Raw genomic sequence first — 27,653 nt, 5'->3', positions numbered from 1 at the left:
CCTGCTGCGGTTGGTGAAGCTGAAACGACTGAACTTGTCTGATAGTTTGGTGTTTTCGTTCGGTTGCTTCGCTGCGTCTCTTTCCTCCTGCAGCTTCATGATGTATTCTGGGAAATCCTCTGGTTTTGGTTTGGAGTCGGCATGTGGAAAAGCTCAGGAACATCTGGAGCGCTGGAAGACCTGCAGCAGGGAGGGGCCACGACACCCCCCCCCCCCCCCCACACACACACCCACACGCCCACACACACACACACACTGCGCTGACCACAGGTGGCTGCTTATTTTAGACCCGGGTCTTTGCATTCAGGCAGAAACTCTGATGAGCTCAAACTGATCAGATTTAGCTTTAATAAAAATGAAAATATATTCATTTCTAAGTGGCAGCAGCTTCATCTCACTGGAAACTATGAAGAAAACTAAGAAAAAATACAGTTAAATAAATGATAGAAGTTAAAGTGGAGTATTTAAAGCTAAAGTTACCAATAAATAAAGAATTGAAAAGTCAAAAATGTTCTTTACAAGCTACAAACACTGCCAAGAAAATGTTGATCTAAAAAGTTTATTTTTCCTACAAATTTACGATTATTGTAGTTCAGAGAATTTCCAAGTTTTAAAGAAAATTCAAGAGATTAATCTCAAAATTTGTCAGATTTTCCTGCAAATTTATATTTACAGAATTGACAAGTTTTTCTAAGAAATTTCTGAAATGACTCTAAACAGTTTTTTGGTGGAACCAGGACGGGAACTTTGAGTTTTCTCTAAAATAAAAGCAAATATTTAAAAATGATGAGTTTGTTTCTCCGGTTCAACTCGTCGCTCGTTCGTCTCTCAGCGTTTTTTAGCTTCTGTCGCATTTTGAGTTTTTTGCCTGTGAAAAAGTGAAATCCAGATAATCTTCTCCTGGTTCTCCAGTTCAGTCTGTTTCTGGTTCTGGTTCCTCTGGAATCCAAACTCCTTGATGAAACGTCGAAACCTGGAGGTGAAGCTTCACAGGACGGCTGAGAAACGGAGAGAAAGAGAGAGAGAGAGAGAGAGAGGTCACATCCTGCTGAATGGGGACCAGATGGGACACACAGGGCGTGTGTGTGTGTGTGTATGTGTGTGTGTGTGTGTGTGTGTGTGTGTGGATGCCACTAGTTGGTTTGTGTGGTTGAAGGAGGAGCAGCTTTGAAAGGAAATCAGATGGGAGGAAGATGAAGATGACGGAGCGGCGTTTGGTCGGGTTAATGCTGAGTGTGTGTGTGTGTTTGTGTGTGGGCGTGTGCGGGGGTGTGTGTTTGTGTGTGCGGGGGTGTGTGTTTGTGTGTGTGGGGGTGTGTGTTTGTGTGTGTGGGGGTGTGTGCATGTGTGTGTGTGACGTCAGGTGCGGCGCAGGTGGGCAGCAGATGAAAAGGTCTGCAAAATAAACACACCTGATCTCAGAGGGAAGAAGCAGCAGAACGAAGGACGGATTATGTTAAGTCCATCCATCCATCCATCCATCCATCCATCCATCCATCATCCATCCATCCATCCATCCATCATCCATCCGTCCATCCATCCATCATCCATCATCCGTCGAGAAATTTCAGCCAATAAGTTTCCATTTTGTGTTTTTCATTGTTTAGTTTAATAAACCAGACGGTGGGACGGGTTGCCTTTTAGCCTTATAATTTGTTTTGCATATTTTTGGTTTTCGGATTTCACAAATTTCCCCCCCAAAATTTTTTCGACCAAATGTATTAAATTAATCTAAATTAATCTAAAATGTTCTGTTTTCACAGCTTAGAGAATTTCCAATTTTTTTCTAGAAAAATTTCTGAGATTAATTAAAAATATTTCTCACTAATTTCAGACTTTTGGAGGTCAGAAAATTTCAAAAAAAATTTCTAGAAATTTTCTGAGATTCTCAAAATTTCTTAATTTTTTTCTCAAAAACCAGAATGGAGTCTTAGTTTTGTTTCTGTTCAGCTGAAAAAAGTTACAACAAGAAAGACAAATCCAACAAAACATTTGAGTTACGGCTGCAGTTAAAAATTAGTTTTGTAATTTATTATTCTGATGATTAATCGGATTAAAAACAGCAAATTCTGCAGATTTTTCATTTAATCTCTTAATCCTTTTTTTACAACATCAAAAATACATTCTGTTAAAAGTCCGTCTGTTTGTTTGGCACTGCATTACCCAAGATGCATCTGTTCATTTTGTAGTTCTGATTTTACTAGATGAGCTGGTAGTTTCTCAGGTCGGTAGCATGAAGGTAGCATCAACATCAATCCTTTCATAATCCCGTGTTTATGAAACCTGTCGGCGTTTTTATGATGTAACTATATTTACATTTCCATGTCCGATATTTGTTTGATATATATTGTTATTCTATTAGTATGTGAGGGAATTACTGTTCATTTCATGTGTTCTGACTGTTTTTGTCATTTGTATGTTTGTTGCATTTAACCGACGGTTCATTTGTGGTGCTGTGGCGCCCTCCGGTGGATTTCTGTGGTGCTGCAGGCCATTTTCGTCCTGTATCTACGTGTAGCTGTTTTTGCTCGCATGGCTATTAATATGTACCTTTATTGTTTTTCTGTTTCAGATAACCCCCGCCACACACACACACACACACACCAAGTACAGGCACCTCCCGGTGGAGTTCGCCTATTCCTTCTGACTGAGGAAGATTCAATTGATGAGTGATCGGAAATTAGCGCCTGTCAGACGAACACAGTCTTCTACACATTCAGATGTTTAAATGCGATTAACCAATTACTAAGGCAGCTGACGATTAGTTCATGAATTGATTCATCTTTACAGAAACCAAAACATTTCTTCTTCTTCTTCTTCTTCTTCTTCTTCTTCTTCTTCTTCTCTGCCCTTAAATAAATTCCACTGCTGGCGTCTTGTAAATTTTTATTTTTGCGGTGAGCTGCTTTTTTGGCTGCGGGCCCCATCTGTTGGCCAGCTGCTGGATGTTAGGGAGGAGACGGGTGTGTGTGTGTGTGTGTGTGTGTGTGTGATAGAAAACACACACACACATCCAGGGAGGGATTAAACACGTCGGACGTTCTCAGGTTTATGAATATGCATAACGGAGAGAAAGAGAGGAAAGGTTAGAGAGGAACGACATAGAAAGGAGGAAAAATGAGAGAAAGAAAGAAAGAATGGACGGACAGACGGATGGGTGGGTGGGTGGATGGATGGATGGATGGATGGATGAGTGGATGGATGGATGGATGGATGAGTGGATGGATGGATGGATGGATGGATGGATGGGTTTGGGTGGGTTTGGGTGTTAAAACCCAACCAGATGTTTTGTGAATCAGATTCCTGTAGATTTTGAGCCGCAGCGTTACTCTGCGTTACGTTTCACGTTTCTCTGCAGGTTCCAAACAGGAAGTGATGTCACAGGATGTTCAATGTATTTTATTAGAGGTTTATGATATGAAACTCAAAACACGATGTAAGAAGTTATGGTTTTCAGATTAATTTTTCTCTTTTTTTTAAAGAAGTGGAGGAACTTCATGCTGTAATTAATCAAAAGTAATCACAAACAAAATTTTAAATTCAAAGTCAATTTTTGTTGCTAAATTATTAAACAGACATTTGAGCTCAAAAACAAAAATGTTTCTAGTTTTTAATCTGTTCTTCAAAGATCAGATTGGAGCAAAGTTTCAGGAAGTCCTGAACTTCTTTAGAGATATGGACGCTAACATTAGCGTTAGCTGCTATATGGCTAGCATTCAGGTGCTATTTTAGGCTAGCATAACTCCACTGATTGGCTAACTCCTTTGAACACATCAATAGTCTTTTCCAGCGTCCAATCAGATCGTTTGGAAGCAGGAACTAAAACCCAACAGATTACGTTTAGCTCTGTTATTAGCGGATGTAGCTGTGCGCCAGATTTACGGTTGTACCAGAAACAAAGGTGGAACCTTCGTAAGCAAGAAAATAAAAAATAACAAACCGGTTAATTGTGTTAAGATCGATGTATTTTATTAACCAAAATGAACGAGTCAAAGTCGCCGCTCTAGCTTTTACTTCTTTTACACAAATATCTGGAAAGTGCGGTGTGCATGTCTTGATTCAGCAGAATATTCTTGTCTGGTTTTTGTCTCTACAGCTCAGGATTAGATGGAAAACATCTCAATCAGTTGAAGTCCTCACAGTCTCTAAGTTTGTTCTGGGTCTGGACTTTGACTAGGCCATTCTAATAAATGGATCAGCTTTGGTTTTAAGGATTGGTGTTGATCTCATTTTGACCAACATCATGAATGTTCTTCAGAATAAATTATTAATAAATGAATTTGATTCTCAGAGTTAAATAATAATCAGTCATAGATTTTATTATTTTTGTGATGCTAATTTAAAATTATTTGTGCTGATCAATGACATTAAATGGAACTTTTTTCTTAGCTGCCACATTAATTACAGAATATATCTTCACATTAGGCAGAGCTGAGGCAGCCGTGGAGTAAAAGTCGGTAACGCCGCCACCTGCAGGAGGGAGTTGGTATCACTCAAACCCATTTTTGCAAAAAAGTTGTAATGAACTCGCTACTTTGCACCAGCATGAAAAAATCCATGATGCAGGAATCTCCAAAAACTGATTGATGTCATTTGGTGTCTGGAATCTCGAGGGCCGAAAGAGAAGCCATGGAGGGCCACATTTGGCCCCGGGGCCTCGAGTTTGACATCTGTGCTCTAAACCATCCCATAATATCTGTCTGGATGTTGAAGGTGGTTTTCCTGAACCAGAGTTTGATTAGCGTTCACACCTCCAAACCGAACCGGACTTTTCAGAAAAACGGACCGGAGACGGACTGAAGCGGAGCGGACTGCAAAATGGCTCTTAAATTAGTGATTTGGGTTCAGTTATCAGAAGAAAAGCACAGAGTGAAGGTACAGAATAACAGGTGTGTGTGTGTGTGTGTGTGTGTGTGTGTGTGTGTGTGTGACCCAGTTTTCCCAACACTTCCCCTCTCCTGGTTGTTAAATCCAAAGGAGCAGAGCTTTGTGTTTCAGTTTGTTGAACTGTTGTTTCTGTCGACAGCAGGGGCTTCTTCTGTGTGTGCGTGTGTGTGTGTGTGTGCGTGTGTGTGTGTGTGTGTGTGTGGGTGTGTGTGTGTGTGTGCTCCTATTTCCAGGACAAAAAGTCTTCAGTGACCCAATAATGAAACTAAAATAAAAAGGCAGAATTCGGAGCGTTATGCTGCTGCTTTCACCAGCAAAACATTTCCAGTTCCAGCCTGGGACTCTGACCCGGTTTCCTGCTGCTTACACACAGAGGTTCTGTTCAAACTGGTTCTGGTTCTGTTCTGCATGGAAAGTCCAGACCTGTCATTCAGAGTCACCTAGATTCGTCCAGAAGTTTACATACACCAAAATCAGAGTTAATCTAAATGACGTGATAAAGTCCTGATGATGTCACAGCTTTGTAAGCTTCTGATTGGTTGATTCCCAACATTTGTTTAGTCAACAGATCAAACGAGGCGCTGCACCAAGAACCACTGAAGGAAACGACACAGAAACCTCTGAAGATCCTGAGAGCAACTTCCTGTTTCACCAGGTGGAAACAAGATGGAGACGTCAGATTTTAGCGGTTGAAGGATTTCTCAAAACATTTCTCCAGCTAGCGCTAGGCTAACGCTAGCATTTGTTTTGGTTGTATTTACCCAGAATGCCATGCGCTGTAGTCCACTTCCTGCTTTTGGAGCGGTCTCCGGTCCGCTTGGCGTTCACATTCAAACCGAACCAGAGTTCAGTCCAACCGAGTTTTAGGACCAGAGTTTGATTCTTTGGACTTCAGTTGTGACTTGAGAAGTTTCTAAACGATGAATCGTCGCAGCGCCGCTTCTCTCACTGCGTCTCCACACCTTCGGCTGGAATCAAGTTTTTCACAGGAAAACATGTTTTATTCACATGAGGAAATTCACGTTAAGGCACCTCTCCACTTCCTCCTGGCAGCCAGCGTGTGTGTGTGTGTGTGTGTGTGTGTGTGTGTGTAACAACATAATCTTCAAAACGCCGGTGGCAGTAGGCCGGTGTGTTTGTTCTCCATGTTTTATCAAGTTGTCCTGTTCAGATGTGTTTCCAACAGTTTTCTGGTTTCGTCTTTAGAGAGAGAGAGGGAGGTTGGTTGTTTTTTGTTTGATTGGTTGGTTGGTTGGTTTTTTGGTTGGTTGGTTGGTTGTTTTTTGTTTGATTGGTTGGTTGGTTGGTTTTTTGGTTGGTTGGTTGGTTGTTTTTTGTTTGATTGGTTGGTTGGTTGGTTTTTTGGTTGGTTGGTTGGTTGTTTTTTGGTTGGTTGGTTGGTTGGTTTTTTGGTTGGTTGGTTGGTTGGTTGGTTGGTTGGTTGTTTTTTTTGGTTGGTTGGTTGGTTGGTTTTTTGGTTGGTTGGTTGGTTTTTTGGTTGGTTGGTTGGTTGGTTGTTTTTTGGTTGGTTGGTTGGTTGGTTGGTTGGTTGGTTGGTTGGTTGTTTTTTTGGTTGGTTGGTTGGTTTTTTGGTTGGTTGGTTGGTGTTTTGGTTGGTTGGTTGGTTGGTTGGTTGTTTTTTGGTTGGTTGGTTGGTTGGTTGGTTTTTTGGTTGGTTGTTGGTTGGTTTGTTTTTTGGTTGGTTGGTTGGTTGGTTTTTTGGTTGGTTGGTTGGTTGTTTTTTGGTTGGTTGGTTGCTTGTTTTTTGGTTGGTTGGTTGTTTTTTGGTTGGTTGGTTGGTTGGTTTTTTGGTTGGTTGGTTGGTTTTTTGGTTGGTTTTTGGTTGGTTGGTTTTTTGGTTGGTTGGTTGGTTGGTTGGTTGGTTGGTTGGTTGGTTGGTTTTTTGGTTGGTTGGTTGGTTGGTTGGTTTTTTGGTTGGTTGTTTGGTTGGTTGGTTGGTTGTTTTTTGGTTGGTTGGTTGGTTGGTTGTTTTTTGGTTGGTTGGTTGGTTGGTTGGTTTTTTGGTTGGTTGGTTGGTTTTTTGGTTGGTTTTTGGTTGGTTGGTTTTTTGGTTGGTTGGTTGGTTGGTTGGTTTTTTGGTTGGTTGGTTGGTTGGTTGGTTGTTTTGACAAACGTTTCCATCCGGTTGTGACGCTTTAACTCCTGATGTTTTCTGTTTATCTCTGATTGTTTATGGGAGGCATCAGTTTTAGAAACTGGAGATTTACACAAGTTTGAGCGTCTTTTACTCAAGTAAAAGTGAAAATTACAGCATCATAAATACTCTTGAAAGTAAATTTTTAAAAAAGTTATTGAAGTAAATGTAACCAGTTACTACCCAACTTTGACTGCATGTAGTTTAAAATGTCCAGTTTCTGAACCACAGAAAACATGAACCTGAGAGCAGAGAAGGAAAAGAAAAATGAAAACTGAAATAAACGAGTTGCAGAGGATGATGAGCTGCTGATGAAGAAACGCTGACAGGTCTCGTTCAGGTGTTGCTGTGACACATTCAGGTCCCAGAGGAGCTGCAGGTGGAGACGGCTCCATCTGCGCGTCACGGCTTCACATATCACCACACACACATCTGATACGGGAGTGTGTGAGACGTTTCTGTGGATTCACACTCCGCTGCTCAGCGTTCAGCGCTGACGTTAAATCTAAATCAGGCAGACACCAGTTACACCAGTTAATCAGTTACCAACCAGTTATAACCATTAAAGTAACAGCAGACTTTATTTTATTTTTAGTGCTTGTAGAGCCAATAGTGATCCAGAACCAGTAAGGATCCAGTAAAGATCCAGTAAAGATCCAGTAAAGAACCAGTAAAGATCCAGTAAAGAACCAGTAAGGACCCAGTAAGGAACTGGAGCATCAGAGCTGCTCTGGCGTTCTGGTCAGTGACCTTGGCTGCAGTGAAGGTCGTCCTGCTCTGACATGCTAATGGCGGCGCGGCCTGCCGGCGGCTCGATGCTGATTGGCCGCCGCTGCTGTTTGCGTGTTTCATGAATCAGAATGAGATGAATCGTTAAATATGGAAATATGGCAGGCGGCCGCCTTGATGCTCCTCACCCTGACAGCAGACATCTGCTGCGGCCTGTGGAGAGACGCAGCGCACAAAACGTCTCATCTGCATTCATCTTGGCTTTTCCCCGACAGCCATGCATTACTGCTGCTGCAGCTGCTGCTGCAGCGCGGTGGAGCCGCAGCTCCTGTCAGGGTGGAAACATGGAGGAAGTCTCTGGAGGAGGGGAAGCGGCTGACGGCGAGCGGCGCCCTGGTCTGATTAAAACACAGCTAATACGTTAATGAAATATTAACACAGTTAGCTGTAATTAAATTAAAAGGCGAGCCGGCAGTGAGATTAGCGGCCATGTCAGAGCAACCGGAGGAGGATAACCTCCCCCCGCATTAGCAGCAGCTTAGCCGCTCCGCTGCTGCACCAATCAGCAGCCTCGTAATGAGCGCGCTCAGACATCATGCTAATGAACAGAGCGGACGCAAGAAGACGCTAAAGCTACAGCCTGCTCAGGGTTCACCACAAATAAGCTTTTATTATATTCAGACACTGGTTTACATCAAGTTACCTCAGCCTGGAAAGTTCTGGAAAGTTCTGGAAAGTTCTTCCTGGAAGCAGCAAAGTTAGAAATGATTGCAATAGACTTACATTGATCCCCAAAGGGACCTAAAGTTTACATACGGGGTCAGGACAGAATGGATGGCTTGTTTGTATCAACAGGTAACTTCTCAACACATGAGGTACCACAGGGTCCAATCCTGGGAACCCAGGACTTGAAGGGGCAGCATTATGTGTTTTCCAGGCACATAGTGCAATTCTATAGAATAATCAAGAAACTATGTTTACTCCAGTTGTTATAAAAAGTGATGTATATATCAAATATGACTCAAAAGAATTTTACTTTCTGATTTAATGCCTTGAATTTGGGTCTCTGTCTCTTTAAGAAGCTCCTGCTGTTTCTGAAGCTCCGCCTCCAGGAAGTCATCCCAACATGGCTCCTCTATTAACCCTTTAACAACATTTTTACCAGAGTTTCTCTGAGCAGCGGCTCCTATAATGAGCTCAACAGGTGTTTGCTAATTTCTGCTGGCTAGTCTGAAGGAGCTGAGTGGGGGAGGAGCTGCGCCTCAAAGGCGGGGCTAAGTCCACCCAGGCAATTTTCAGGGACAGATGGTTGAATGTATGGACATATAGTTGGATGTTTTGTTGGTTGGATGTCTGGTTGGACGTTTTGTTAGATGTATAGTTGCATGGTTGGATGTACATTTGGATGTAGGGTTGGACGTTTTGTTGGATGTGTTGGATGTCTGGTTGGACGTTTTGTTGGATGTCTGGTTGGATGTGTGGTTGGATGTCTGGTTGGATGTGTGGTTAGAAGTCTGTTAGATGTGTGGTTGGATATCTAGTTGGATGTCTGGTTTTAATGTCTGGTTGGATGCCTGGTTATATGTCTAGTTGGATGTCTGGTTGGATGTGTGGTTGGATGTGTGGTTGGGTGTCTGGTTGGATGTCTGGTTGGATGCCTGGTTAGATGCCTGGTTAGATGTCTGGTTGGATGTGTGGTTGGATGTGTGGTTGGGTGTCTGGTTGGATGTCTGGTTGGATGCCTGGTTAGATGTCTGGTTGGATGTCTGGTTGGATGCCTGGTTGGATGTCTGGTTTTAATGTCTGGTTGGATGCCTGGTTGGATCCATGGCAGGATGCCTGGTTGGATGCCTGGTTGGATCCCTGGTTGGATGCCTGGTTGGATCCCTGGCAGGATGCCTGGTTGGATGTCTGGTTAGATGCCTGGTTAGATGTCTGGTTGGATGTGTGGTTGGATATCTGGTTGGATGCCTGGTTGGATGTCTGGTTGGATGTGTGGTTGGATGTCTGGTTTTAATGTCTGGTTGGATGCCTGGTTGGATGTGTGGTTGGATATCTGGTTGGATGCCTGGTTTTAATTTGTGGTTGGATGCCTGGTTGGATATCTGGTTGGAAGCCTGGTTGGATGCCTGGTTGGATGTGTGGTTGGATATCTGGTTGGATGTGTGGTTGGATGCCTGGTTAGATGTCTGGTTGGATGCCTGGTTGGATGTCTGGTTTTAATGTCTGGTTGGATGCCTGGTTGGATCCATGGCAGGATGCCTGGTTGGAAGCCTGGTTGGATGCCTGGTTGGATGTGTTGTTCCTCCCAGACTGAATTCTATCTCCTCCTCCATTGGTGCGATCGTCTCGTTCCGCCCGGCGACCGGCGGTGATGGATGATGATTGGACGGCCGGATCAGGTTTCTTCGTGTATTTCCATACATCATCCGCCGCTCCCTCTTCTGCCCCCGACGATTTGCACCTGCGCCGCCTCGCTTCCCCCGAAAATACCTCTGATTAATGTCCGGATGCGGCGAGGGGAGCGGAGCGCCGATCTTCTGTGGTATTAATTAAACCGCCGCTAACATCCTCACCCGTCACACGGGGGGAGTGTGGGAAAACGAGCCGAACCGCTTGGCAGCAGCTAGAAACAAACAAAAAGAAGAAGAAACCCTGGAGGTTCTCTGGGCGGGAGGATACAGGCGGAAAGACATTAGCGAGCGTTATCAGGTCATTTCTACGGAAGGAGATTAGGGCCAAGTGAAAAAACCCCCGGAAATCTAACTTTAATTTTCTGAGATAAAAAGTCAAAACTCTGAGATTACAGTGAGAATTATGAATATAAAGTCAAAATATTCAGAAAAAAACCTGAATTCTAAGTGTGATGTCAAAATTGTGAGAAAAAAATGTCAGAATTCTGAATCTAAAGTAAAAATTCTGATATTATAGTCAGAATTCTGGGGAAAAGAAGTCCAAATTCTAAATCTAAGTTCAAAATTATGAGAAAAACAATTTGAATTTTCAGTGTAAAATCAAAATTCTGATATAAAAAACACCCTAAAGCTGTTTAAGAACATTTTCACTGACCTGCTTCTCTTCAGACCTGGCAAATAATTTACCATTAAAAAATTAAAAATATTGAAAACCACAAACAGGGATTTTTTTTTTCAAATATACATAAGAGGTCATCACTGATTGGCTGGCTGGGACAAGGCGTTGCTTCCTGCGTTGTGATTGGTCCAGAAGCATTAAGGAGGCTATTTAGTTGGTTCAAACATGAAGTAAGCTAAATTCCTAATATTTCAGAATATTTTCAAAAGTTTTCTTGTTGCTGCAACTTTATCCACCTGAAAAGAAACAAAACTAAAGTCATAACTTTTAGAACGATTCAGTTTCAGTTAGATTCAGTTATAGATTCAGGTACAGCAGATAGAAACCAGAGATCAGGCTGAAATCTGGGTTTGGACCTTCAGAGTCACATAAAGACGGTTACAAAATCAGCCTTCTATCACCTGGAGAACATTTCGATCTGCTGCTGTTGTGTGAAACCTCCAGAAAACTGCGAAACAGCTGAAACTCTGACTTCCTTCAAACGAAGATGCAGCTGATTGGAGCTGCTCTTGATTATTAATAATTGGAATATTAATTAGTTTTTTCCAGCTGTTCATCACTTTCTTTTATTTTGTTCCTTGAATGTTTCTTTACTGATTGTTGTTTTGTTTTTGTCGTGTAAAGCTTCCTGTTAAAGGTGAACTTAGTTTTCACTCCCTTCAGTTGCAGCTCCACAGAAACAGAAACAATCCAACTTTTAGAAGGACATCAATCAGATTTATTAAAACCCAGAAATGATCATTTAATTGTAAACAAAGAGAAGCTCCAACAGCTTGTTGTGTTGTGTTGTTTTTTTTTTTGCGCCTGGCAGCCAATTGAACTCCGGTTTCAGAAATGCTAATAGACGTAATTACATCCGTTTTCTTTATCAGGCGCAGGAACGTCGTTGGGGCGTCGCCGCGTCGCTCAGCCGCCGCATTTCAAAGCGTTGGCCGTCGGCCGCTCGCTGTCAGATAACAAGACTTCCAGATGTAATTACGAAACTGTTTTCTGAAAACCGCCTCCGTCGCTGCAACACACACACGCACACGTATGTAAATGCATTTATAAACACACACACACACGTTTCTTTGCATCTGCTCTAATATTAGCCCAGTTTGCACAGATAAGGATCAGTTGATGGATTTACAGAATTATGGCTGGGATTAATAAGAATTTCCTGCGTATGTGGAACCGTAAATGTGTGTGTGTGTGTGTGTGTGTGTGTGTGTGTGTGTGTGTGTGTGTGTCATCATGTTATCAAGCTAAGCTCTCACTTATAAGGTCAATTTAGAGTCAACGCCTCGTTTACTGTGTTTGTTGTTGGAGTTTTGGAGGAAGTCGCCCCAACGTGACGCCATGTTTCATCAGAGTCACTCTGGTTTCTGACAGGTTTAGTTTCTGAACGACAAAAGTAAAATTTGACTCACTTTTTAACCAAACACTTGGACTGAGAACGAAACGTTCCAAACTTATATTATATCCCAAAGGCTTGACAGCTGCCTCTGGCCTTCAGTCTAGAATTTGCAAGAAAAAACTCAAAGTTTGAGATTCATCTCAGAAATTTTCTAAAATAAGTTTTAAGCTCCAAAAGTCTAAAGTTTGCAGGAAAATAACTTCAGAAATGTTGTTGAAAAGTCAAAAAATGTTGACTTTTGAAACTCAGAAAATATTTTACATTTGAAGTTTTTCTACTTCACGATCTCAAAGTAGAATATAAAAATGTCTGAGCTCAGAAAATGTAGATTTTTGTAGAAAATGTATTTTCCTTGAAATTTCCAAGATTTTTCTAGAAACTTTCTGAGATTAATCTCAAAATGTCTGAATTTCTTTCTTGAAAATGTTATTCTGGAGTTCAGAAATTTGTAAGATTTGTTTTAGAGTACTCTCAACATTTCCGAGTTTTTTAACAGAAATTTACTCTTTTCTGTATCAATTGTGGCCCTAATAAGCTGCCATACAGATCTGAGCCTGTTTAGATGTTTTCCTGGTATCATCAGCTCAGCGGGCGGCGGCGGCGGCGGCGGACGAGGCGGCGGCGGCTAAACTCTGGTGAAGCTGAAACTCTCCAGGAAACTCGAGTTTTGTGTTCTGTCTTGTGAAGTAAAACTCAGATGTTCATCCTTGTCCATCTGCGCTCACGTCAATCTGTCACAAACAGGAACAACAAACCTTCACTTGTTCACAAGCAGCTGCATGCAGACATGCATCACACACACACACGCACACACACTCCTGCAGCGTGCAGATGTGTGTGTTGAATGCACAGGATGCTGAGCCACACATGAGTAGTTGTCATGGCGTTGCGATGACAGATGTAGTGCTGTGGACTAGGCTCTGTTCCAGACACACACACACACACACACTCCCACACACACACACACTGAAGCCACTCTTCATTTATCAATAATTGGTTTTTAATTCCGTTTGGCAGCCAGCAGCGCGAGCCGCAGAACAACAGCAGTAATGAATCCATCGGAGAGGAAAGTTTCTGACCGCCGCTTCCTTCATGGTGAGTTCAAGACAGTCAGAGAAAATGAGAGATTTTGGTTTTCTAGAGACACTCGGGTACAAATACTAAAAATAAACTCTTCACTACCTCAACATGACACCAAGAAACTCTGGTTTAGGAGTGGCCTAGTCAAAGTCTGAGATTAAATAGCAACGGTTTGGCCTGATTGTTTTCAGTTTCTTCTATAAATTGTAATTATTTCTGTTAATGAAGTAAAGCTACAAAAGTATTCACACCCCAGGCAGATTTGACTTTCTGATGTATTTCAATCTATAAATAAAAGTTTTTTATGAAAAGAAAAACGAGATAAAAAAATAACGTTTAAATTTAGAAAAACTAATTTGTCCTTTTTTATTTACATACAGAAGCAAAATTATTGACTCTCCTCTAATCTGTGAGAAAATGTTACATATCAAATCCATCTTCAGATATCTTGTAGTTGAGTCTTAATTATTATTATTTAATTATTCACAAGAGTTAAAAACCTAAAGAAGAATTTTGAATAAAAAATAAAATTTTAAAGGTTTAATTTTTTGTTTTTTTGTCAGGCAAACTCTGGCCACCTCAGCAGGGGTCCTTCTCGCAGATGTTCACGGAGAATCAGTCAGCCATCTTTGCTCCATTCAGCCAACATGCACACTCTTTAGAAGCAGGTATGAAAAATGTGACCTGATGATATGAACACACACACACACACACACACACACGCACACGCACACACAGGATGGCATTAGTCAGCCTGCAGGTGCAGCTGCTGCTGCGCTGGGGGAAGGTGTGTTCACTTCTTCCCATTTAGCGGTCGTCACGGTAACAGCTAGACCATCACTGTGTATAGAAGGAAATAAATGGAAAACACCAGGATGGAAAGACATCAGCAACGATCTAAGAGGAGCAGCTGGTGGCCACCAGGCGGCGCTAGAGGGCCTCAGAAAGTTGGAGGGAAAATGACAAAAACAGAAAAATAATTTATCCCAAAAAATCTGATCTGCTTTTCAATTATTATAAAGTAAAAGTTAAAACAGTTCACTGAAATGTTATTTGGTTTCTGAGATTCATCTAAAAAAAGTTTTTTCTCGCAAATTCAACTTTTGGCGCCAAGAAATGTCCTTGTGTTTTTTCAAATTAAAACATTTCAAAGTTTTTTCTGTAAAATTTCAAATTTTTAAATTTTTTTTAGCTCAGAAATGTCCAAAAATGTTTTTTAAATTTCTCAGATTAATCCAAATTCTTGCACATTTTGCTCATTCAGAGCTCAGAAATCTTCACGTTTCTTCCCTCTGCATGAATGTGTGTAACTGCAGAACCGACCCGAGAAGTCGGCGCTCCGTCCATTTGGACGGATCAACTCGCTTCCTGAATGAAGTCAGACGATTTAATGCCGAAATATTTCCCACAATAGTCAGAATGATGCAGTCCTGAACAGCTGCTTTAACTCTCTGTGTGTGTGTAGGGGTGTGTGTGTGTGTGTGTGTGTGTGTGTGTGTGTGTGTGTGTGTGTAGGGAGGATTGCTGTGCATATTTTCTCACCAGCTGACTGAACAGGAAATGGAAAATCCCAAAAACCTGCAGGTTTCGTTTCGCTCCATCGTCGTTTCTCACAACAGTTTCTAGTGATGTCAGGAAACCCAAAGTTTGATTCCTGTGAGTTTTGAAAGCGGGAATCCATTTTGTTTTGCGGGTTCTGCGTTGAGTCATTGGCTCATCTGTCGGTGCCGCTCGGCAGCGGCCCGGTCCGGTCTGGTTTCTGCCGACTGGCAGCGGACCATTCCTCGTCTCTGCAGACTTTCCTGTCTAACATTTGGTGCAGGATGGAAAACGTGTCTGAAGCTGCCAGGAAAAGGAACCGAAGCAAACAGATGAACAAGAACAGAACTCTGGGTGAAATCATCCGAGCTGTTAGGAACCAAAACGAGACTTTCTCCGTCAACGGACGCAAAATAAATCTGGTTCAGACGGTAAAAATACACACAATTTATTCTGGTTTTTACTGGAAAACTTCAAATTAAAATGAGTTTCTTTAGAGTTGTGCACCCCCTAGTGGTGGCTGGATAACACTGCAGCTTTAGAGAAACTGCTACAATAAATAATGGAATCGCTGCTCTGGACTAAGGAGGACTCAACCTGCCAAAATTACCACTTGATAATAATGTGAAATATTTTTCACACTTTCCAATAAATTAACATAAATTTATATTTGTTTTCAACTAAATTAATTTACCATTATTAGTATTAGTTAATTTTCCATATTTTCAGCCACATCTACAAAGAACATTAGAAAAATAAATGAATATTTCTGTAAATAAAAGGAGAAAAGACTAAACAAGGAAAAATAAAGAAAAAATATTAAAGGAGAAAAATCAACTGCAAGTAGTAAATGAAAAACATATTTTTTAAAACAACTAAAAAAATATTAAATACATAATAAGAAAAGAAATGGAAAAAAGTAAACTAATCATAAATGATATGAGTAATGTTTCATTTTTTTTAAAGTTCTTTTTTATTTATTGGATGCAATATTTGGCACATTTATGAAGCCATTTATTTCTATTTTTATTGTAAATATTGGCAGGATCCCTCCTCCATAGAATCATCTTTTTTATTAAAAATTACTGTCCTGCATCATCCATGAAACACAAAATCATTGACCCTAACCTTAAACAACGATGGGTTTGGCTCAAAGAACGGCCTAGTCGAAGTCCAGGCCTAAATCCAGAGGAGAGTCTGTGGAAACTTTCTTTCCATCCTGTTTTCCAAAAGAAGCTGCAGGAGTTTCTGCAAAGTTATGACTCAAGAATTTCCACATTTTTATATGTAAAGATGTTTTTGTTTTGTAAAAATACTAAATGTGTCATAAAATACAATAAAAGAAAATAAAGTTTGTGTTTGAAACACGACCAGAATAAAACGTTGGTTTGGGAGGATTTCATCTTTTTGCTCCGATTTCTTCATTTGTTTTGCTATTTTTCACTTTTTCCCTCTTTGCTTCCCTCCTGACAGCTGCAGATCATTAGTGTGGCAGGTAGAAACCCACAATTATCAACACACACACGCACGCACGCGCACACACACACACACACACACACCCACACACACGCACGCACACACACACACACACACACACACACACACACACACACACCCACACACACGCACGCACACACACACACACACACACACACACACACACACGGAGGACGGAGCTGCACCTGGTCTCCTACCGGCGCTGCAGCTCCGTATGACGCGGCAGAAAGCTGCGGACGGCAGAGATAAATACGAGCTTTTTTCAAAGAAGAAAATCCAAACATGGTTATTTATAACACACACACACACACACACACACACACACACACAAACACACACACACTGGAAGTCCCAAAACAGGGAAGATTAATGTTGCGACCCGCCACCAGAGACATCTGCACACACTATCTGCTGACATCTACACTTCCTATTGTGGAGTTTATGCTAAATATGCAAATCTTAATTGCATTATCTGCTATAATTGGCTGATCCGTCCTGCAGGGGGCGCCCTGCTGATTAAAATCCATTTCTAATAGTCAGTTAAATAAGATTAAAGGTTTAAATCACTTCTAAAGAGATTCCAGTGATGAGGCACGGCAGTGGCAGCCACTGTAATGATGGTTAGTTTTTACAAAATCAGTGTTGCTTTTATATCCATTTTATTTAAATCCCGCAGCATCACAGAACCTCCGCTGTGCTCAGTGGTTGGGATAAAGTTAGTTTAAAGAAATAATTTGTATTTCCTGTGAAACAGTTTATTCTGTAAGCAGAAGGTGTGAGAACAGTCAGCCATGTTCTTCCTGCTTGTCGCCATGTTGGAGCTAAAAACGTCCTGCAGAGTGAAACCGGCAGGAAGAAGTCGGACTTTTTAAGGAAATGTGACAAATTGGTTTGTGTTGATTTTGATATAAATGAGTAACAATAACATCAAGATATGGAATATTTTGGCAATCATAATAAACAAATGTGTCAGCTTTACAAATAAAATCTTTCTAAAAATTTTTTTCCTGCATTTTTCTTTTATAAAAGTAAATTGTTAAAAGTTGCTGAATAATTTGGACATTTAAGGCATATTACAGGGGCAGAATTATGTGCTTATATGTTACCTTCAGTTGTAAGAAAAATTCTACAAATATAAAATATGACTTTAAAAAATTTACTTCGTACTGTAAATTGGGCCTCTGTCTCTTTAAGAAGCTCCTGCTCTTTCTGAAGCTCCGCCTCCCAACATGGCTCCTCTATTAACATTTTTACCAGCGTTGCTCTGAGCAGCAGCTCTTATAATGAGCTCAGTAGGTGTTTGCTAATTGCTGCTGGCTAGTCTGAAGGAGCTGAGTGGGGAAGGCGGGGCTAGGTCCATCCAGGCGTTTTGCAGCTGAATGGTTGCCATGGAGACTAAAGGATTTCTCAAACATGCATGAAAGAATTAAGGCAACATTCCAGGTTTGTTTTTGATGGGGGAATAAAATGATAACAATGTAAAGCTCATAAAAGTTGATTTAACCGAATCCTGCCCCTTTAACAGATGGACTTCAGCTCAGTTTTAAAATCCACCTGATGATCCTGATCTGCTGCCAGTGGAACCTCAATAAAATCTCATTAAAGGTACAAAGACCAGGAAAGTCAAAACTCTTAAGATGACAGGAGAAAAAAACAAAAAGACATTTTTCCAGGCGGGCCCCGGCCCCCCCTGAACCCCCTCCTGGGGTCGCCACTGTTTCCTGCTAAATGCCCGACTCTCCGCAGTGTTTGGCTTTAAGTGGACCTACAGTGAGAACCTGCAGCTAATCTAGGTCAGATCTTCTGCTGTGAATGATTATTGGATGGTAGGTTGCCATGGCGACAGCCCTCCCACCCCTCAGACAGGGCCGGGGCGGTGTGGGGGGGCAGTTAAGGTGTTCCAGCTCCGCTGGCGCCGCCTGCACCTCCGGCTCCATCCCGCCGCTCCACCTTAACAGCCCGCCGTTCGAACCAGCTTTGTTTACCGACAGCTTTTGGCAGGCAGCCATTTTGTTTTTTGTTGTGTGTTTTTTCCCCCTGCACATTTACATAAACACCAAATGGTGCCCGTTTCTCTTCCCGCCTCTGGCTGCAGATGAAAATCCAGGGCAGTTAAAGCTTGGACGCCAAACAACGGAGAACAAACGAGTTCATCCTGGATGACGCAGCGGCCCGGCCAATCAGAACCAGGGCCTGATCTCTACTTCCTGTTTGCTCTCACCCCGGGCCAAACATGTGTGCCAGGCAGCGCGGCAGAAAACAAATGAACAGCGGCCTGAAACACGGGCCCCATAAATCAGCTGGACATGAACTTAAATGTGCTGTATTAATAACGGCGCTGCATGCAGAGGGAGAATTACGGCTCTTAAGTGACGAGAAGAAGAAATAATCGTCTTCGTTTAACGTTCAGTCTGACGCTGAAGGCAGATGGTCGACATCTAGACGAGGTTCAATCAGCAAAATCAGGATTTTATAGAATAGTTTTGCTATTGGTGGTTTGACATTTATCAGTTTCTTGTTGAGGTCTTACTTTTTCATAAAATAATTTCCTCTGATTCTAGATGCTGTGCAGATAATTAGCATCTCTAAAGCTCACATAATACCTGACCTTTGACCCCAAAATCAGGATTCATGGACGCAGAGAGAGCAGGAAGAAGTTCAAACTTATCCAAATCCATCATCAGGGGGAATAGAAGATCTTTGGCAAATCAAATGGATGAGCTTCAGTGGTTTTATTTTGAAATCTGTCAGTTTCCTGTTGGTTTTATGCAGATCAGGTCGTCTGTTTGGGTTTTTATAAGGTTTGTCAGGCTGCAGCCATAATTCACCTCCTGGGATTTTAATGTTCGTCTTTCTCTCTTTTTAACAAGAGAAGCAGCAGCAGCAGCCGGATCCGCTGCAAACCCGGTCCGACTGACAAAAGAACTTTTTTAAGACCAACAGGACGACTTCCTTCCTCTTAGTCTTCATCACTTCGTTTCTGCTGCGATGAAGACTCTTCAGGCTCTTCCTCGTCGTGAAGAAGGCTTACCTGGCTAAACATTGATTAGCTCACTTTATACATTATTATTATATAAAATCAGACTTTATTTATTCATTTATAGATTAAATACCTTTAAGATCAAACACCACCTGAACTTTGACCCCAAATCTTAGAGGAGCTGAAAATGAGAGAAGCATCTCATCCCCTATTCCAACATCTCTGTTACCGAACGGCCAAACAGAGACTTAGAGAGGAGCAGCAAAAGCAAAGGAGGTGGATTAGCAGAGCCAGCTAACTGATGATGTCATCCAGGAAGTGATACAGAGAAATCGGTTCGTAGGAAAAGGAATTTTATACAAAGTGTGTTTGTTTCAGTCCCACCAGATCCAGCTGCTGAGAAGTGGCATCTCCACACATACACACACACACACACACTCATCCACACACACTGCGGTGAGCCAGATGCATGGTGGGCCTGAGATTTGCTCACCCTGATTCCACTCAGGTTCTGAGAACAGAGGCGAGCCGCTGGCGCCGGATCGATCCGCTGTTTTAAAATCAATCGTTTTAAAATCAATAGTTTTAAAATCAGTCGTTTTAAAATCAGTCGTTTTAAAATCAATCGTTTTAAAATCAATCGTTTTAAAATCAATCGTTTTAAAATCAGTCGTTTTAAAATCAATCGTTTTAAAATCAATAGTTTTAAAATCAATCGTTTTAAAATCAATCGTTTTAAAATCAATCGTTTTAAAATCAATTGTTTTAAAATCGTCTGATCATCAAATAAAAGGTGGAAGAATTTTTCCAACCAACTCGGTGAATTAAATTCGGCTTTTGCTCGTTTTGGTTGAATCGTCACAGATTTTCCTGTTGATCGTCCAGAATCACAGGAAGTTTAGAGTTTCAGTCAACAAGCTGAACCGTCACTCATTTTTAAATACGGAGGCAAATAAGTGCAAAACTGCATGAATGAGGCAAACTGCAAAACACACACAAAAAACAAATGTAATGGAAAAACACTGCAGCCAGTCGACATTATGACGCCACACAGGCCTGTTGAGTACAGAAAAGTACAGAAAAAACTCTGAAATTCTGAGATTAATCTCAGAAAATTTCTTGATAAACTTGTTTCTAGTTTTTTTTACAAGAATAAAGTCTGGAGAATAATGTCAAAATAATAGAACAAAGTCCTAAAATCACAAGAAGTCATACTATGAGAATAAAGCTGTAATATTTTGAGAATAAGGCGATATTTAAAAGATAAAGTTGTACTATCACCACTTTATTCTCGTACAAGTTTACATAATTTTATAACATTATTGTTGTAATTTTATGACTTTATTCTCATAACTTCTTTTATTTCTCAGCGTGGACCGAACACTCCGTCGCACTTTAAGATCCGGTTCGGTTCTTCCAGGGACTCATCTGCTGCCAGTAAGATACTGACTGCTAATAATTACTCCACTAACCTCATCAGACTCAGTCAGACATTTCCTCCAACTTTGCACATCCAGTCAGTATGAGATATTTTTCAGAGGTTTTGTGTGTGTGTGTGTGTGTGTGTGTGTGCGCGTGTGTGTGGGTGTGTGTGTGTGTGTGTGTGTGGGAGTGGTGGGAGTAGGGAGGGGGGTCAGCGGATTCGAGTGGCAGGTGCACAGATCGTGGCGATGCCCGTGGGGCGACCGCGGGGCTCGAACGCTCGCTGCGGCGATTAATCACCCGGCAAAATGCTTCTGACATGGAAGAGAGTGAACGACAGAATCTCCATGTTTCTACATCCTTCAGTGAGCAGGAGAGAGAGAGAGAGGAGAGAGAGAGAGGAGAGAGGGAGGAAGAGAGAGAGAGAGAGAGGAGAGAGAGAGAGGAGAGAAAAAGAGGGAGAGGGGGGGAGAGAGACAGAGAGAGAGAGAGAAAAAGAGGGAAAGAGAGAGAGAGGAGAGAGACGGGGGAAGAGAGAGAGAGAGGAGAGAAAAAGAGGGAAAGAGAGAGAGAGGAGAGAAGGAGGAGAGACGGAGGAAAGAGAGAGAGAGAGGAGAGAAAAAGAGGGAAAGAGAGAGAGAGAAGGAGAGAGACGGAGGAAGAGAGAGAGAGAGAGAGGAGAGAAAAAGAGGGAAAGAGAGAGAGAGAAGGAGAGAGAGGGAGGAAGAGAGAGAGAGAGAGAGGAGAGAAAAAGAGGGAGGGAAAGAGAGAGAGAGAAGAGAGACGGAGGAAGAGAGAGAGAGAGAGAGGAGAGAAAAAGAGGGAGGGGGGAGAGAAAGAGGGAGAGAAGGAGAGAGAGGGAGGAAGAGAGAGAGAGAGAGAGGAGAGAAAAAGAGGGGGGGGGGGAGAGAAAGAGGGAGAGAAGGAGAGAGAGGGAGGAAGAGAGAGAGAGAGGAGAGAAAAAGAGGGAAAGAGAGAGAGAGAAGGAGAGAGACGGAGGAAGAGAGAGAGAGAGAGAGGAGAGAAAAAGAGGGAGGGGGGAGAGAAAGAGGGAGAGAAGGAGAGAGAGGGAGGAAGAGAGAGAGAGAGAGGAGAGAAAAAGAGGGAAAGAGAGAGAGAGAAGGAGAGAGACGGAGGAAGAGAGAGAGAGAGAGAGGAGAGAAAAAGAGGGAGGGGGGGAGAGAGAGGAAGAGGGAGGGAAAGAGGGAGGAAGAGAGACAGAGAGAGAGGAGAGAAAAAGAGGGAAAGAGAGAGAGAGAAGGAGAGAGAGAAAGAGGGAGAGAAGGAGAGACACAGAGGAGACACCATGTTGGGATGCTGCTTTACTGTTAGCTTCTGCTAAATATGTTGGTATAACACTTTAGCGTTAGCTTCTACTGAATATCACGTACAGTAGGTACAGCATGTTAGCATTAGCTTCTGCTAAATATGTTGGTATAACACTTTAGCGTTAGCTTCTACTGAATATCACGTACAGTAGGTACAGCATGTTAGCATAGCGTTTCGTGTTAGTTAATTAGCATGTCGGTAAAGCATGTTAGCATTATTAAATCAAAAGTTTATAATTACCCCCTTGAGGTTAGTGCTGCTAACTTTTTAGTTAGCTGCAGTAGCTAACCATTGCTAACGTTGTTAGCCAAAGGACCAAATGTTTAGAGATGTGGAAGCACAGATGAAGAAAACAGGCAGATATGGAAACTGATGCCAACATTCACCAATATTATCAACTTTAAGATTTTCAAATATTCTGCAGCCATTTCTACATTTTGTTAACCAAACAAGAAAAGAAAATTTCTTTAAAATTAGTTCCAGCTGCTCTTTTCCTTTAGCTGGAGTGAAACTAAATAACAGATTTAAAGGTGGGATTCATTTCAGACATGAGGAGCCGACATGTTGTTCTGGCGTCTCTGAGGTGGAAAAAAGGAGAAGCAACTAAAAAAAATAAATAAAAATAAATAAATAAATAAAAACTGGTCGTCCTCGAGGATAATGAAGTTTTATTATTTGTTTTCTTATTGTTTGGGTCTCAGCTGGCAGAGGACAATATTTTCTGTGTGAGTGTTTGCCTTACTGCGTACTCTCTCTCTTACACACACACACACCCACACACACACACTCAGTGGCCTCTGAGGTGAGAATTTACATAATGATCCTGTATCAGTTTGATTTATCAGTTCCAATAGGAGCCTCTCTCCCTGCGCTCCCTGGGGAGACGCCGTTTACCGCTCTGCTGTCCCTAATCGGATGAGCAAGGCAGCGACGCAGCCTGGGAGAGAATCCCATTCCCATTGGGGCCCAAATTAAAACGACCACTGTCCCCCAAATGGAGCGACGATATTAGAAATGCTTAAGGATAATGTAGTGGTTGTGTTTTAATGTGACAGGATGAAACAGGAAGCCCCAGGGGAGAGAGATTAAACGTGTCAAGATTAGAAGAAATAACACTTAAAAAAATAAACTTTCTCTTTTTTTACTGTAATTAAAACATTCTGTTTCTCTGAGAAACATCATTTATGACCAAAACTCAACAGACTGAGGATTAAAGCAGCAAATGAAAAGAAAACTAAACTAGGGAACAAAAGTCATGACCAACAGGTTTCCACGGCAACAATAAAACTGAGGGTTTTTTTGTTTGTTTTTTGTAATGAATAACTACAAACATTTCATGAAGCCAACAACAACAACAGAATTTCACTTCTTACATTAAAGTTCAGTAAAACATTTCGTTGCCATGGATACAGAGGCTAACCTACGGGGTGCCATTTGTAACATTAAACTCTGAGCTAGCAAAACATTTAGTCTGTAAACAAATCATTTAGTTTGTGACATTTATGAACAACATGGAGAAATTTAACTAAATTGAATTGTTGTTCATTTTTGACTAACTTTACAAACAGCTATAGCTAGCATTAGCCCTGCTGCACAAGTAGCTGCTACAGGAAGCTAGAAAAGGAGAATGTTTAAACTCTGATGAGCTACTGGTTCAGAAGTAGTAGGATTGATTATGATTCTTTATTGATTTATAATGTAGGAATTATTGAATTATTTATCTGATTCCAGGAAACTAGGATTAGCGTTAGCAGCTAGCAGCTACAGGAAGCTAGAAAAGCTGCAGGTTCAGAGCTGTGTAAGGAATTACTTCACAAAGTAAAACATTGTGCTGATCATCTTCATATCAGATTAATTAAAACATCATCCAGCCCATCGTCACGATTAAAAACTTTCAACATTTATAAAAACTAACAGAGGAAAACCAAACGACTTATTGGTTAAATTATGACTATTCTCATATTAATCTGAATTTATTCTTGTATTATTATGACTTTACAGACTACAAATGTATTTTGGTAATATGACGACTGATATGAATATTCTATTATTACCACTTTATTCACTGATTACAAATTTCTCTTGATAAAATTATGACTATTCTAGTATTATTAGGAGTTTATTCTCATTTATTCTGGCATTATTATTATTCCGGCATTATAATTAATTTCATTTTTAAGGCTTTATTCTCAGATTGAACAGATTTATTCTGGAATCATTGCAGCTTTAATCCTGGACAGTTTAGACTTTTTCCTGGCTGCCAGTGAAACTCCAGACCTGCGGCTCTGATTCAGCCGTCGGTTCGCTCAGTTGTTGAGCATTATTCCTATTTTGATGCTGATCAATTAAACATGTCTAATGTTTGGCTTTCTTCATTTCATTTGTTCATTTATTCATGATCTCTCCTGCTGTCACCACGCTGCATGCATTCATTCATGCATTCATGCTGATGTATTTTTCACGGCGAGCGTCGGCTTCAGTCAAACATCCATTTTAATTTAGCGCGTTTGATCGGCGCTTTAATTCATTCACCTGTTGATCTGAGGAGGTTCAGCCTCACCTGAAACACGGCGGCGCTGCTCTGAGGTCAGCAGGTCTCATCCTGCTGCTAGAGAAAAGGAAAGAGAAACTCAGTAAGTTTTTAGTTTGAATTATTTAGTATTTACTAAAAAAAACAACAATTAGCATTTAATAAATTAGCATTAGCCATAAAATGCTCCATTGTTCCTTTTGTCTCTGAGTTGAAGTCGTGTTTTCTAACTGGGAATCAGAGAGAGTGTTTCTCCATCACAGCCTTTCCTGTCCCCCCCCCCTGTCGTCGCTGCGTTTCCATGGCAACCTTGGCCAGCATCCAAACAGCCGGCGGGTCCCTCTGAAGGGCATCGCGCAGGCGGGATGAAAGATTCCCACCAGGCGGCTGCAGGAAGAGCGGCCTCCTCCGGCCGCAGCGATTCCACACAAAGACTCATACGTCTGACCACACTGCTGCTTTATGGAGTCAGGAAAGGTCAGAGGTCACGATGAGGGAGGGAGGGAGGGAGGGAGGGAGGGAGGAAGGAAGGAAGGAAGGAAGGAATTAAAAACGGAAGGAAGAAAAATCTAAGAATAAAGTAAAAAGAAGGAAAGAAAAACAAACAATAGAAAATAAAAGGAAGGAAAAGAAAAAACATGAAAAAAGGGAAAAAATAATAATTTGAACTTTTTCCCTTTTTATTTATTTCTTATATTTTTTGTTTTAAAGTTGGATTTTATTTTAATTTAGTCCCTTAGTGTTAATTGTGGTTGGGATGTGTTCAATGTTTTTTTTTAATTTTCTGTGTTTTATATGTGCAAAAACTTAATAACTACAAAGTCAAAAAAAAACATATGGAGTTAAAACAATATAAACAATTTGTCTAAATAAATTTTACAGCTTTCAATAAACGCTCACTGGAAATAAAAATCTACAACAATCTAATAACGACAAGAAGCACAAAGGAAATTAAAGTCACTAATATTCACGTTTATCTAAATAATAATAATAATAATAATAACAGATCGAGATATCTCTGTTTCCTCTCTGAATCTCAGATTCTGCTGGCCGGCTGATCGGAGGAGTTTAAAGCTCAGAGCAGAAATGTTTCTGTTTGTTTCCTGAAATATTCAGCAGCAGAACATCCACATGAATCTTTCAGTAAGGAAATGATTGCCGTAAACACGGAGCGCCTGAAACATTCATGCTTTTTATGTCATAAATTATGACACGGCTGTTTCTCTCCACGCTGCTCCGAGGGAGGGGGAGAGCAGCAACACTTCCTGGTTGTGACCTCATTTCCTGCCAACCTAAACTTTCTCATGCCAGAAAAAACGTTAATCTGTGGGATTAATTTAAACGGTCAGATTGGACGCTGGAAAAGACCACTGTTGTGTTCATAAGTTTATTTATTAAATAATTTAGCACAGAAAGAAGTTTTGAATAAATTATTTTGTAGATTAAAATGTGGTTAATTAGATACAGATCAGATAATTTGTCTGCATCCAGAGCCGACGCAGCAGATTTCTGCCAGTCTGAAGTTTTGATTGATTGGTCCACAAAATCATACTGAGGGCGGCAAAATGGCCCCCGGGCCACACTTTGAACACCTCTACCAGAAATCTGTTAAAGGTCCAAACAAAACCTGGAAGAAAAATAAAGTAATCGGACAGAGAACTGCTTCATACGGCAGCGTATTAAGGCACCGCTAAATGGAAAAAGATGGAGGAAATTTCCAGAAGTCAGAAATTCTCTACAAAAAAACTCAGATTGTGAAATTAATCTCCTAAATTTTCTATCAAATACTAGAATATTTCTGAGTTTCAATAGTAGGAAATATTTTTTTAGAAAAAGATTTTTTTTTTTTAAAGTAATCTCTCAGAAGTTTTCTAGAAAAAAAGTTCCAAGTTTGAAAAGTTTAACTTTTTCTAAAAAAAAAAAAAAAATAAAAGATTTTAAGGTTAATGTCTGACAATTTCGAGGTAATTTTTATTTTTAACTTTTCAAACTTATAAAATTTCCAAATGTTGACTTTTTTTTTACTGTAGAAACTCAGAAATTCTTTGTTTTTTAAAGAAAATTTCTTGGATTAATCTAAAAAAATTCTGATTTTTTTTTTGTGTCTGAAATTTACAGATCTTTTTTTTTAGTGACCCTAACAAGCCTGCAGCATTGGACTGGCCTCATTAGCTCATTAGCTAACCTGCTAGCTTCCTGTTTCTATTGTGACCTATTGAACCTTCATCACCCTCATTAAAACACCCACAATAAAACATTTCATCAACCCGGTGATCACCTGGCCTTCATGGCGACAGGTCCAGGTGTGTTTGTTTGTTTCTCTAATTAAACTGAAAAGTTTTTATTTTGTTCATTAACTTCTAAAAGCGGCTCACCTGAACACATGCTGCAGGAACCAAACCAGGAAAACATCCGAACAGAACCGAACTCTGTCTGATTAGCAACACCAAACAGCTGAGGCAGGAAATACAGGAAGCAGGACCGACCGGGAATTTCACAATAAAACAGGAAGTCAGGAATTAAAGTGTGAGCACAGAAAACAGGAGAAACTAAGTAAATGGTAACAGGACAAACATTTCACAGTAATACAAAACCCTTATATATTTATCTTTATGTAGATAGTTATATACACATACTCATTACATACATACAACAAATAATTATGCATATTTTTTATTTAATTGATTTTATGCATATGATTAAAATGTATTTAACTACACATTGTTTAATTGTACAGTTATTTATTTCATGCTATATTTACTCATAAATATATTTTTGTCCCTTTTGGCCCTCCATACCACTGTGGGGTCACATCGCTGAGATTCTGAAAATCATTTCACGTCTCTTGGTGTCTTGTGACCCTAACCGGGTCCCGTCAAAAGTGTAATACAGTAAAATTCGTACGTCTTTAAACAGTTATTTATTGATAAGGTCTGTGTCTGTAGCTGAAGTCGCTCCTGAAACGCTGCTTCCTGTGTGACGTCACGTTGCTGATCATTTTTTATTTCTCATTCCT

At 40.8% G+C, this 27,653-nt stretch overlaps 1 long non-coding RNA gene across 1 annotated transcript; it reads right to left on the bottom strand.

Annotated features, from left to right (window-relative positions):
- Nucleotides 1-415: 415 nt before the first annotated feature.
- On the bottom strand, nucleotides 416-27,118 carry LOC114149369 (uncharacterized). Its single transcript, XR_003596490.1, has 3 exons — nucleotides 27,013-27,118; nucleotides 24,668-24,715; nucleotides 416-998 (listed from the first exon to the last, which is right to left on the bottom strand). It is a non-coding gene; the product is annotated as an uncharacterized LOC114149369 (long non-coding RNA).
- Between the last annotated feature and the right edge of the window lie 535 nt (nucleotides 27,119-27,653).

Source organism: Xiphophorus couchianus, chromosome 8 (assembly GCF_001444195.1).
Source record: "Xiphophorus couchianus chromosome 8, X_couchianus-1.0, whole genome shotgun sequence".
Classification (NCBI taxonomy): Eukaryota; Metazoa; Chordata; class Actinopteri; order Cyprinodontiformes; family Poeciliidae; genus Xiphophorus; species Xiphophorus couchianus.
This window is presented reverse-complemented; position numbering and strand designations above follow the sequence as displayed.